An 11688-nucleotide genomic window follows, 5' to 3' on the forward strand; every position below is an offset into this window, starting at 1 on the left:
ATGGTCCCTTCACGAGCCCCCCCCCCCTCTGTTTATCACTCTCCCAGGACTATCACTCTGATGTTTGATGGCTGACTGGTACATCCGTTCCTTTATAAAAACAAATGCATGTCTGATTTACAATGGTGTGCTCCAAGACAGGGTACAAACCTGGCTATCAAAGACTAGTACGTAGCTAATAACTACACACTGGATGACATCTGACTGATTAAATAAACACAGAAGTGTACATACATATTTGTAATTTGAAACATTCAGATTGGTAGGAAGAGAAATTTTGTGTATTCAGAGAGAAAGAAGCATTAACGAGGCAACGAGGGGCTGGGTAGGTGGCTCAGCAAGGTGCCTGCTATATAAGCATAAGGATCTGAGTTAGGCTCTCTAGTACTGACATAGAAGCTGGGTATGGCAGCATATGTCTGTTACCCCAGTGCTGAGGGGGTAGGAACAGGTAGATGGCCAGCCAATCTAGCCCAGTCAATGAGCTTCAGGTTTAGTGACAGTGTCTATCTCAAAATAAATAATAATAATAATAGTAGTAATAATAATAATAATGAGGAGGAGGAGGAGGCAGGGAGCAATTGAGGATGGAACAGCAACATTGACCTCTGGCCTCCCATGTGTATGTACAGACACCTACATGAAGATGCCCATATATACCACACAAAGCTATGACTCACCAAAGAAACCTAAGAAATTCAAATTTAAAATTCACTCTGGCTACTATAGTGTTAGATGGAAATGAAATATTTCAGAACAATCCCAGTAATAAAAATGTGCAAATGATTTCAACTTTGTTAGATGTGCTCTTTGGCCCCAAAATGCATTTTAATACTCCATCCTATGTAGCTGGTAAAACTAAGAGTCACCCCAATTCACCTCCAATATAGCCAAGGGCATGCCAGAAATTAGAGAGATCACCCAACATCCAAAACAGAAAGAGAGAATTATAAGAAGAAAAAAATGGAAAAGACCTAGGAGGTCATTCACTCTGTCTCTGGAGAAGTAGAAGATTAAATAAAGTAACACAGAAAAAAATATGGAAATAAAGCAAAGAAAACTTAAGACTCTCTGATCCTCTAATTTTTAGGGCCTCATGAAGTTCAAGGATTTATTGTCAACTCACTGCTTAAGCCACCGTTCATCAAAAGGGAAACATTCCCTGCAGCCTGCATTAGAAATGGAAATAAGGAAGGCAATGTAAAAAGGTGGGTTGTATGGTATCAAATGACTTTCTTTTTCTTGTGTTCATGAATTTCTGGTTTGTAACTATACTTATCCAAAATATTAAAATGACCTTCAGGCCAACCCCTTTACTTAAGAGTGAAGGGGAAGAGAAAATGACTAGAAGTTGGCCATTACAGAAATTACTTGCCAGGCATTTTTCTTTGATAGCTGCAGTTTTCCTCATATTATCATCCTTTTCTGTTGACAAGTTTCCAAGATTTTAATCTTGGATTGGAAATGTTGTCCTATCAGAAAAGGCTTATGTTGTCAGGAGCGGCGCCGTCATGGGATGTAGAATCTTATATGAGAAAGCTTGTTGTGCTGACAAATGGACCACTGCAAGGAAAGGCATTTAAATGCTTGGTCGGCCCGCTCATAAATCACCTTCAATGTGCTCACGTTCTTAGACGACGTACTGAAAGCTTTCTTATTTCTCCTATTATAGCAGTGTCATTTGCATTGCTGAACTCAGAGGTTATGTTGGCAATTCCAGATAAACCCTTGCTTGGAGGTTTATAACTCTGTGATTAAATTTCACCCTGGCTTAGGATTCAAAAGTAAAATTTTTATGAGATTTTAAAAAAACTCAACTATATCTGATATTTTAAGAAGTGGTCAGATTCTCCATTTTGGATTACAAAATGGAAGCAAGTGGGCCTAAAGCACACTGTGCTAAACAGTGCCGGGGGGCTTGGTCCATTTGTCTAACTACCCAGCCTTGCTTAGTCATTGCAAAAACACACGTTAGAGGATTTAGACCATGTCTGTTTGCTAGACACTGTGCTGCTCCTCTCCGCGCCCCCACTTTTCCTTTTCTCTCTTTTCTGTTTTGTTTGCTAATTGTGGTTACAGTGTGGACAGCCTTCCTGCTTCATCACCATCAAACTCTATCACTTGGATGGCTGTTTCCTTTGCATATGCATGGCATTTAGTGCCCACATTTCATTGTCTGCCATAGAGCCCCAAACCAGCATCCCTGTCACCTACCTACCCAGTGAAGTTGTTCTTTAGGGATGAGACAAGAAAAAAAAAAATCCATCAGATAAAATTAAACAGAAGGGCAGCTTGGAGGGCATTGAAGGGAAGTCTTTGAAGTAAGGATGAAGTTGAATCAGAAAGAGGGAGAAATGAAGCATTGCGCTACAGAGGAGCAGAAACTGGTGGTGATTTAGAAGAAGAAAAATGAATTCGTCAAAACGTTTGCTGGGTTTGCAAGACAGTCCTCAGCTTCTAGATTTGGCAAATGGAAGCAGTTGGCTTGTGGTTCAGAAAGTATGACATCAAAATACACTCCCACTCACTCCCCTTGGCTTCTTGCATGTTTCTTTTCAGCCCCTGCCCAATGGGGCTGTGCAGCATTTAGTGGAGAAAAAAGATGTTTTGTGGAAGAGCAGGAGGAGGTTAAAAGTGCAGATATTACAGAGGGGAAAGGAAGGGTGGTCAAGTGGTGACCTTGATAAGAAGGTATAATGGTTAATCATGACTATCAGGTTAACTGGGGGATTGAATTAGCACTTTGCAGTGCATGCCTGAGAGAGCATTTCCAGACATGATTCACATGTCAGATAACAAATGAGGGAGAATAACACTGATGTGGGAAGCACCATCCAATAGGCTGCAGGCCCAAACAGAACAAAAGTGGCAAAAGGCTAGGTCCACCAGTCCAGGCCATGTCCACCAATGCAAGCAATGTCCACCAGTCCAGGCCATGTCCACCAATGCAAGCCAAGTCCACCAGGGCTGGCCATGTCCACCAATGCAAGCCAAGTCCACCAGAACAGACCATGTCCACCAATGCAAGCCAAGTCCACCAGGGCAGGCCATGTCCACCAAGGCAAGCCAAGTCCACCAGGGCAGGCCATGTCCACCAATGCAAGCCAAGTCCACCCGGGCAGACCATGTCCACTCTTCCTGGAGGAATGCACCCATTGCTTCTGCCACTTTCTATGAACACCAGACCCCAGCATCTTCAGCCTTCAGACCTTCCAGCTCCTTCCCACCCCATTCTGGGGCATCCAGCTCCTGGAACAAAGCAGCGACTTTGTTCTTTGCCTACCTTTCCTGTAAACAGACAGCTATTATTGGACTATTTAGTACCTAAAATATAAGCCAATCCAATAAGCCTCCTTTTATAATTATATGGTCTTTGATTGGCTTTTCTCTAGAGAACCTTGTCTAAAATTGTAAGGAGATCTTTTTACATGATGTTTGTCAGGAACTGCTAAGCCCAGAAAACATGGAGTTAATATGGGGAAATGTTTCTACTAAGAAGTTTTGAAAAATCATACATAAAAAGGGACTAGTACTTTGGGTTACACAGCCAATAGGTATACTGTGTGTTTGTCTGTGTGTGTGTGTGTGTGTGTGTGTGTGTGTGTGTGTGTGTGTGTGAGAGAGAGAGAGAGAGAGAGACAGAGACAGAGACAGAGACAGAGACAGAGAGGTGGTGAGAGGAAGAGAAGGAGGGAGGGAGAAGGAGGGGAGGGAGAAGGAGGGGAGGGAGAGAGTACATAAAGAAGATGGTTGAATTTAAACTATAAAAAATTATACTGAGGGGCTGGAGAGATGTCCAGTTACAACCTCATACTTCTCTTGCAGAGGACCTGAGTTTGGTTCCCAACACCCATAGCAGGCACCTCAAATCACCTATCACTCCAGCTCCAGGGGATCTGACAGCCTCTTCTGCACCTCGGCCACCTGCATGTACCTAAATACCAATATATAATGGACACACACATAATTTTTAAAAATATTTCAATTTTTTAAGTATATTGGCAAGCAGAAGTCCAGATCTGAAGAAAAAAAAAAAAACAAGCAGAAATAGAATCCAGGTTGTGGAAGAGGAAGAACTCTCTCCTAAGAAAAACCTGTATGAATAAGTTAAATGAACTATAGGAACAAGTCGGGAAATGAGAGGACTGTGAGGTTTGGGCATTACTCTGGCTTCTCTTTTGTTTTTATTTTGTTGTTGTTTTGGTTTGGTTTGGTTTGGTTTTTCTGTCCCTTTTTGAAGTAAGGACAAGGATTCCTGCCTCAGCATGGAGCTGCGAGACTGGAGGCTTGTGGAAGCGCTGCTGTGGGCATGGGAAGAGGTTGCTTTTCTCTTCCTAAGTCATCTTTTGATGCACTATAACCAATGCACTTTCAACTGGCAGGAGTTGAAGAAAGACATCCAGTGCATCCAGCAGACATGCCACGCTTAGCCTTCTGGGAGTGGGATTTCAATGACTGTTAGCTGCTATTGTTATAACTCCATAGCAGTAACCCAGGCTCCTGTAAGTATGACACAAAATTACAGGTACTCATCAAGCATCCCAACAAAGAGCAAAATGCAAGGAAACAAATGAGAGCCTGGGGGTCGGAGGGGTCGGGCCTAGCAACCAGAAAGTGATATCCATCCAAATTCATGTCATGCAGCCACTGGTGGCTTAATAGGGGAGGTCTGATGAGGCTTTGTACCTTTGAGCACTGAGGAAACAATGTATGCAGAATGCTTTGTGTTGCTTCATCAACATGCGCTTGAGACTGATGGGGAGGCTCATCTTTCTGATGTATGAATGCATTTATCACTTTTTGCTTGTTTCCTGTGACCCCAGGAGAACAGCTCAACCTGGTTGCCCTGCCAACCTTTCTCAAGTAAGAGAAGGGTTTGATTGTACCTGATTGTTAAACTTCCTGTGGAAGCTAACCAAAATAGAAAGTCTATTCACTGGCAGCAGTAAGTGTCGACAATATGAGCAACTCCCAAAACAAAAAGAAGACTCAGAAAGTCAAGCTTTCTTAAATAAAAGTTTGGAGCCTCAGAGTTTGTGGTGAGTAATTTTCATGCACTATTTTGATGTACCTAAAGACAAATGTACCACATAGAAATTTCACCTCTAACATGGGTGCAAGCTGGAAGTAAACATGTAGAGCTTCAGGCCCTCACTCCTCTGTTCTTACCTAACTAGAATATCCAGGTGAGACTATGTTTGTGCAAAGTGCTAACAGCTGAAAATTTTGATGTTCCATGTACCCAGGGACAGATAATTTCAAAAAATCCTTTGGCAAATCCCACTGCCCCCCAAAATCAAGAGTAATTGGCAGAGTTGGTCCTTGATATGGGCAAGTGTGACCCTGAATCAAGGGAAAGAAATCAGCTTCATTAAAGAAGATCCTTGTTCTCCACAATGAAAAAAGTCACAGAGATAGATTTAAGGTTGAATAGAGTGTGGGAAGCTTAAAATATGTTATTCTGTATTTCTTTTATGTATAGTTATTCCACACTCATCGCACAGTCCTTGACTGTCTACCAAGGGACAGACACGGTAAGGCAGGAATACAGACAGAACATACTCTTTAGATCCTGGGGGAACCACTTTTGACGAAAACAGGAAGATATGACTCCCACACCCTACCAATTTTAATAATAAGCTTCTCAAATAACAAAAGGGCAGAATTCCTTTGAGTCAGTCTTCTTCCTCGGCCCTTTTGCTGAACAAATTGAAAACTGTATCACAGAAGAAATATCACTTTTCAATTGTACAATCTTAGTAAAAGGCAAAACTTGGATTTGACTCTGGGTCTGAGTGTGAGGCTTTAGCTCTAACCCCAACATCAGACCAGACAGCTCTTCACTCATCACTTTTTGAGGAGGGTTGTTTGTTTTTTCTTCATGAGACATAACATGTCATGCAGACCAGGATAGCCTCAAACTCATGATTCTCCTACTTCAGTCTCCCCAGTGCTGGGATTATAGACATAAACCAGTATACTCAATATTCACCAACCCTGCTTGCCCTGGCAGGCTTTCTCTCTTTCTCCAGTGCATTTGTATATGACCAGTAATCCAAGATATCTTATCAATGAAACTGGCCCTTTGCTTAAAGGCCTTGTCACTACATGTCATGTGTCCTGAGAGAATACATACTCTACTTTATATCTCAACAGGTTTCCAGCTATCACAGAGACAGCCAGCTCTTCAAGTAAAAGACCACACTACAGACCAACTCTCATGGGACACTCACTGTGTGGTTCTAAAAACTTTCATGGGGGGCGCAGGGGGAGGGGAAGCTGTGCCTTGGCCATCTGTGAATCACAGTACCTAATATAATGCCTCATGCAGAGGGAGAGTACAGCTCAATAAGACAAATGCACAGATGTGCAAGTGAAAGCCAGCAGTTTATGTCACGTGTCTTCTTGATCCTCTCCACCATGTATATCCATCCAGACAGGGTCTCTGACCTGAGCCCAGAGCTACCTGATTTGGTAATTTTAGCTATGGCTCCCCCTCCTAAGCCCTGGAATTGCAGGCAGGCCACCACACCTAGCTACCTAGCATGTGCTTGGATGTTGGAAATTAGAACTGTGGTTGGTCCTCACACTGCAGTCACACCTCTAACCTTTGAATATTCTCCTTTTGGTGAATGAGCTGGTGATACTAAGTGCCAGAAGCTGTCCCTTCAATCAGAGTCTCCTTGTATTAGTTAGATCCACACATGATACTGTAACACTCTGACTCATTGGTTTGCTCTGCTTCTCCACAGGAACCTGTTTCTGTCTTTTAGGATCCAACTGGTATTTATTTATTTGAATAACCACTTGTGAGATAAAATATTGCATCCTGGCTTTTCAGCTGATAAAACTGAGGCTCACTGCTTTTGTGACTTTCCCTAGCCAAGAAGTGGTGAGACCCAAGTTCACTTGAAGCCTAAGAAGAAAACATTCTGAGAGAAATCTTATAAGAAACCAATCATGAGAACGTATTGACCTCTTCCAAGAGAAACCTCTGTGTCCATAGAACCAGAAAGGAAGCCTCTTGGCTGCTCTTACAGTACCCAAGGGATGTGAAAGAAAGATTTCACCAACAAGATAATCTCTGCAATAAAACTAGAAGGTCCCAGAAACTTGAGAAAATAAAAGACCCAGAATTAATTTTCTACAATACATCTAGCATTAATCTCTTAAATGGATTTTATAAGAATTTTATTACACATAACTCTAACTGAAACCTAAGTCAGATTTACAGAAGCTAAAATTTCCATAAAATATAAAAAGTGAATAATTTAGAATACATCTTACTGTACAATAAATATACACCCCAGACAGGAAGAGATCTATAACCTCATTTTCCTCTTGACATCCACAGAACAGCTTTCTCCGGCAAAAAGTTTGCTGACTCCAGCAATTCAGCCAGAGCACTAACAGAGCAAAGCATGGGTTTCCTTTGGTTAAAATGCCTTTCATACCAAAGACAGATGAGAGAACAGGCTCCAGAGGTGAGCTATCTAGTTTGCAACACACATCTGCCACCTGACCTTGAATAAATGTGTGAAACCTCTCTGGGCCTCAGTTTCTTCCTCTACAAATTAGTCAAGGATTATTATCAAGATTTAAATAAATTAATGCGTATAACCTCATTAGATGATTTGGGGCACAAAGCAAGCACTTAAGTGTTAGCTATCATCTTAAGCATTGGGGTATCTTCATATTCATCAAAGCCTGTAGACAGTTCTTTTCCTGTCCTTCATTCTGCTGTGCTAAACCCTCCTACAGCAAAGGAACTACAGTGATTATCTTTAGAATCAAGGCAGGAATTCTGAGCTTCCGGCGATGCTAATGTCTCTTTGTTCTCTAATGAAGCAGGCCCACTGAAGAATAAAGTTAAGAAACAACTATACCATTATGGGATATCCACAGTGTAGCAGTTGCTGTTTCTGATTCTCCCAACCCTTAGTCTTTCTAAATGTGTGAATTTCACAGCTGAGGAAATGGAATCCCCAGGAAGTAATGCTAGTGGGTGTTCAGAGACAGGGGTGAGTTCAGACCAATTTCAATACACCTTCTTTGTTATCTACCACATCTTTCCCTTGTATAGACCAAGCAGCATGCCCTCCTTTCACTGGCTCCCTTTCAGCTTGATTTCTAGCCCCATCCTGCAATCCTTCATGCCATTAGTGTCATGGCTAACCTGAAACTCGGTCCTCTGACAGGCATCAGAGATTGACCTACTCCCTTCCAGCCCATTTAGCTTTCTTTCTCAGTGTTCTATTCACCCTGCTCCTTTTGGGATATAATTTTAGCTAAGATGTTATTGGACATTTACAACCTGACTCTTAGAACAATAGCATGTTAGTCAACAACGTGCTAATATTTGAAAAGAAATCCAAACACAAAATCATTTAACAAATACGAAATTAAGTTTACTTACCTTTTCTGAGAGTCAAAAAGATGGTGACTGGCAATTAAGGTATTGTGCAGAACTGACTCCAAAACTAGTCAAACCATACCTCCTCCCTCCCTTCCTCCCCTCGCTCCCTCTCTTTCTCTCTCCCAGGGGACTGAACTCAGAGTGCCATACTTCTAGGCAAATGCCCCCAGTCTCTTTTATTTTTTTGAATTTTGAAACAGTCTCACTAACTTACTTCTTCATTCTACACAAGACTTGAATTTGCCATCCTCCTGACTCTGCTGAAATGGCAAACTTGTATCTCCAGGGACACCTGTGCCTTTTATTTTTAATTGTTAGGGTATACCTCAAATTTTAAACAGAAGTAAAAGGGTCATGGTTGTCCAGAAAACAGAGATGCAGCTATAATTCCACCTATTTTTACAGTCTACAAAGCCAACCAATTGGGCAGTTTTCAAGTAAAGGCTTTGTGATTACTGTCCTTCAGGGCTTCTTTTGTTATTTCTTTCCCAATTGTAACAATTAACTCAAACACTAAGATGTCAAATACATATTTTTGAGATGCTTAACATCCCTGAAACCCAGAGAAGAGCAACCAGAGCTTCTGAGTATTCCACTCAGTCAAAGTATAGTTTCAACAGAGATGCAATTCTGGAATGGTAGGAGATGAAAGATGAATCATGAATGACAGAAGAAGGACGTCAGTCATGATATAATGTATGAGAGAAGAATGAAACAAAACAAAAATGAAAGATGAATGATGGCATCTCCTAGAATTTGTCATAGTTTCACAGTTATTGGTTGTTGTTGTTTTTTTCAGATACTTGCCTAGAGATGAGAAATTAAAAACCCACCTTATCCAGAAAAGGCTTATAGCCTCAAGTCAACAGTGCAAACTGAGCTACTCCCTAAAAATGCAATGAAGACTTCACATGATGCTGGATTCTGTCTGTGAATAGGAGCCACTGTACCAGCTTCTGAGAGACTTCAAGAGATTGGTTAATGATCCTTACTGCTTGATTTATACAAGATGTAGCACCTACTTGGAGTAAGTCTATGAGGATATTTTAATAGGTGACAAAGTTTGCATTATAAATTTGGACGTTTAAAAAATAGATTGATTAATTTGGGCTTCACGTAAAATAACAAAAGCAAACTTCCATTTTTAAAGCCCTGGGACCAGCTTTTCACTCTGCAGCCATCTTGCAAGACAAACTGGGCTTCACTTCTTTATCTGTCCCCATCGCATCCAGTGGGCTGCATGAAAGGCCATGCCATAGTTGAGAGCACACTCTGAAAACTCTTCAGACACCCACACAAAGGTGAGGGATTATACTGCTGTTATCATAATAGATTACAGACTCTTCCTGGCAAAGGCCTGTCAGAAGCCAAAGAAGATCGCCTGGGGGAAGGGAGGGAAGGAATACAGGCTTGTTATTAATTCATTTAGGCTTTGTGCCAATTGAATTCTAGCTGTAGACCATTTCCTGTAATTATGATTCAGCAGTGCCAGGAACAAATATAGCTATCAAGTTCAACACTCGCGCAGAGAACAAATTAGTTCATAAAATGTAGTGGATTTTATCTCCAAATTGAAATTTTGGCCTAAGCCAATGACAGACAGTAAGTCATTTAAGTTTTTCTCAGTAGAGTAATTTCAGTTAGCTGGTATTTTTCAAGGGGGGAAATAGCCATTAAGAGTAAGGTAAAATGATTAGGAAAAACAACCTATTCCTGTATCCCATCCTAACAAGAGTTTTATTTCTGATCTTAAGATGGACATCTGTTCTTAAGACTATGACTCCATTTGGTCTTTGAAACCAGTAGTCCCAGTTTCATTTGCATGAGAGTAAGTATGTTTTACAGACATGAATTTATTTTGATTAAGATCAGGACCTAGAACATTTTGTTGTTGTTGTTGTTGTTGCTATAACTGTTGCTGTTGTTTGAGACAGAGTCTCGTTATGTAGCCCAAGCTGTCCTGTAACTCACTATGTGGCCTTGAACTCCTAGAGACCTGTCTGCCTCTGCCTCCTTAGTACTGGGACTAAAGTCATGTACCACTATACCCAGGGAGACTCAGGATTCTTGGATTTTAGTTAAAAAAAAAAAAAAAAGGTAAGTCAATTTATAGCAGGAAGCCCTCAGAAGCACTGTGAGAGAAAGGTTCTGTGCGTTCAAACCAGGATCCTGTTCAGACTATGGTGAGACAAGCAAATGACTGAGGCCAGCCAACAAGCTTCTGGGATGGGCACAGCAAGCCACACCTCTCTTTCAGAGTGCAGCTGGGATTTAATTAGCATTGTGGGTCAAGTTTTATGCTAAAGAAATAGATATCCACTTTGTCAAGTGTTTCCATATAGTGGGAGATGTCAAGGCCCTTGGCTTTCAAAATGTAACCTCAACATTTATTTAAACTACTACATGAATTGAGCAGCACAAGTTTGGTTTTGTTGTTGTTGTTGTTCGTTTTGGTTTGGTTTTGGTCTGAGGCAGGGTCTCACATTTTCAGGTTGGCCTTGAACTTACTATGTAGTTGTGGGTTACCCTGAACTTCTGATCCTTCTACCTCCACCTCCTGAGAGCTGGGATTACAGGTGTGCATCACCATGCACATTTTAGATGGTGCTCTGGATTAAAGCCAGGGCCTCTGTGTGCCAGACAAATACTCTACCAACTAAGTAAGCTACATGGCTAGCCCAAGAAGCTACTTTAATAGCTCTATTCTAAGCTCAGGTTGCTTGCAGTTTACGAGCATGGCCCTTAGTCATCAATGGATAGGTGGAGAGATGAATGGATGAGTAAATGGATGCAGGAATGACATGCTAACTCTTCAGAATTTCTGACTATATCAAGCTCCAAAAGCAAAGATCTTCCTAACACTTGAAGTAATTAATGATGATCACCCTTTGTCTTAAGACGGGAGAACTGTCGGATAAGGCAGCAACACACTTGTTCATTGTGGACACGTCCTTCCCTCAATGGTGACATTTTATTTTGTTTCAGGTGACATCGTCTACCTATCTTTCATGGTGCAGCTCATTGCATTTTTAAAAGATGTTTTTTCCAGGAGCTAATTGAGCTTTATCTATGTGAGTGCGCTAGAATCTGTCACTGACAGCCTGCAGAAGGCCATTTCTTCAATTGCTCGAAAGAACTAAAGAGTCAGACATGACAAACTGCAACTCGGAACACCTGGCAGCAAGCCCATTAGTGCTGCTGCGCCAAGACGTACTAATAAATTACTGAGAGAACACAGACTCACTTTATTTCTGTCATGAAACTTGCCACCC

The 11688-nt window shown here is 41.4% G+C and overlaps 1 long non-coding RNA gene across 1 annotated transcript; it reads left to right on the top strand.

Annotated features, from left to right (window-relative positions):
- Positions 1-1128: 1128 nt before the first annotated feature.
- LOC118577182 lies at positions 1129-9699 on the top strand. The gene is made up of 5 exons (XR_004944174.1): positions 1129-1208; positions 4383-4502; positions 4824-5039; positions 9216-9443; positions 9567-9699. It is a non-coding gene; the product is annotated as an uncharacterized LOC118577182 (long non-coding RNA).
- Positions 9700-11688: the final 1989 nt, after the last annotated feature.

This window comes from Onychomys torridus, chromosome 2 (assembly GCF_903995425.1).
Source record: "Onychomys torridus chromosome 2, mOncTor1.1, whole genome shotgun sequence".
NCBI classification, from domain to species: Eukaryota; Metazoa; Chordata; class Mammalia; order Rodentia; family Cricetidae; genus Onychomys; species Onychomys torridus.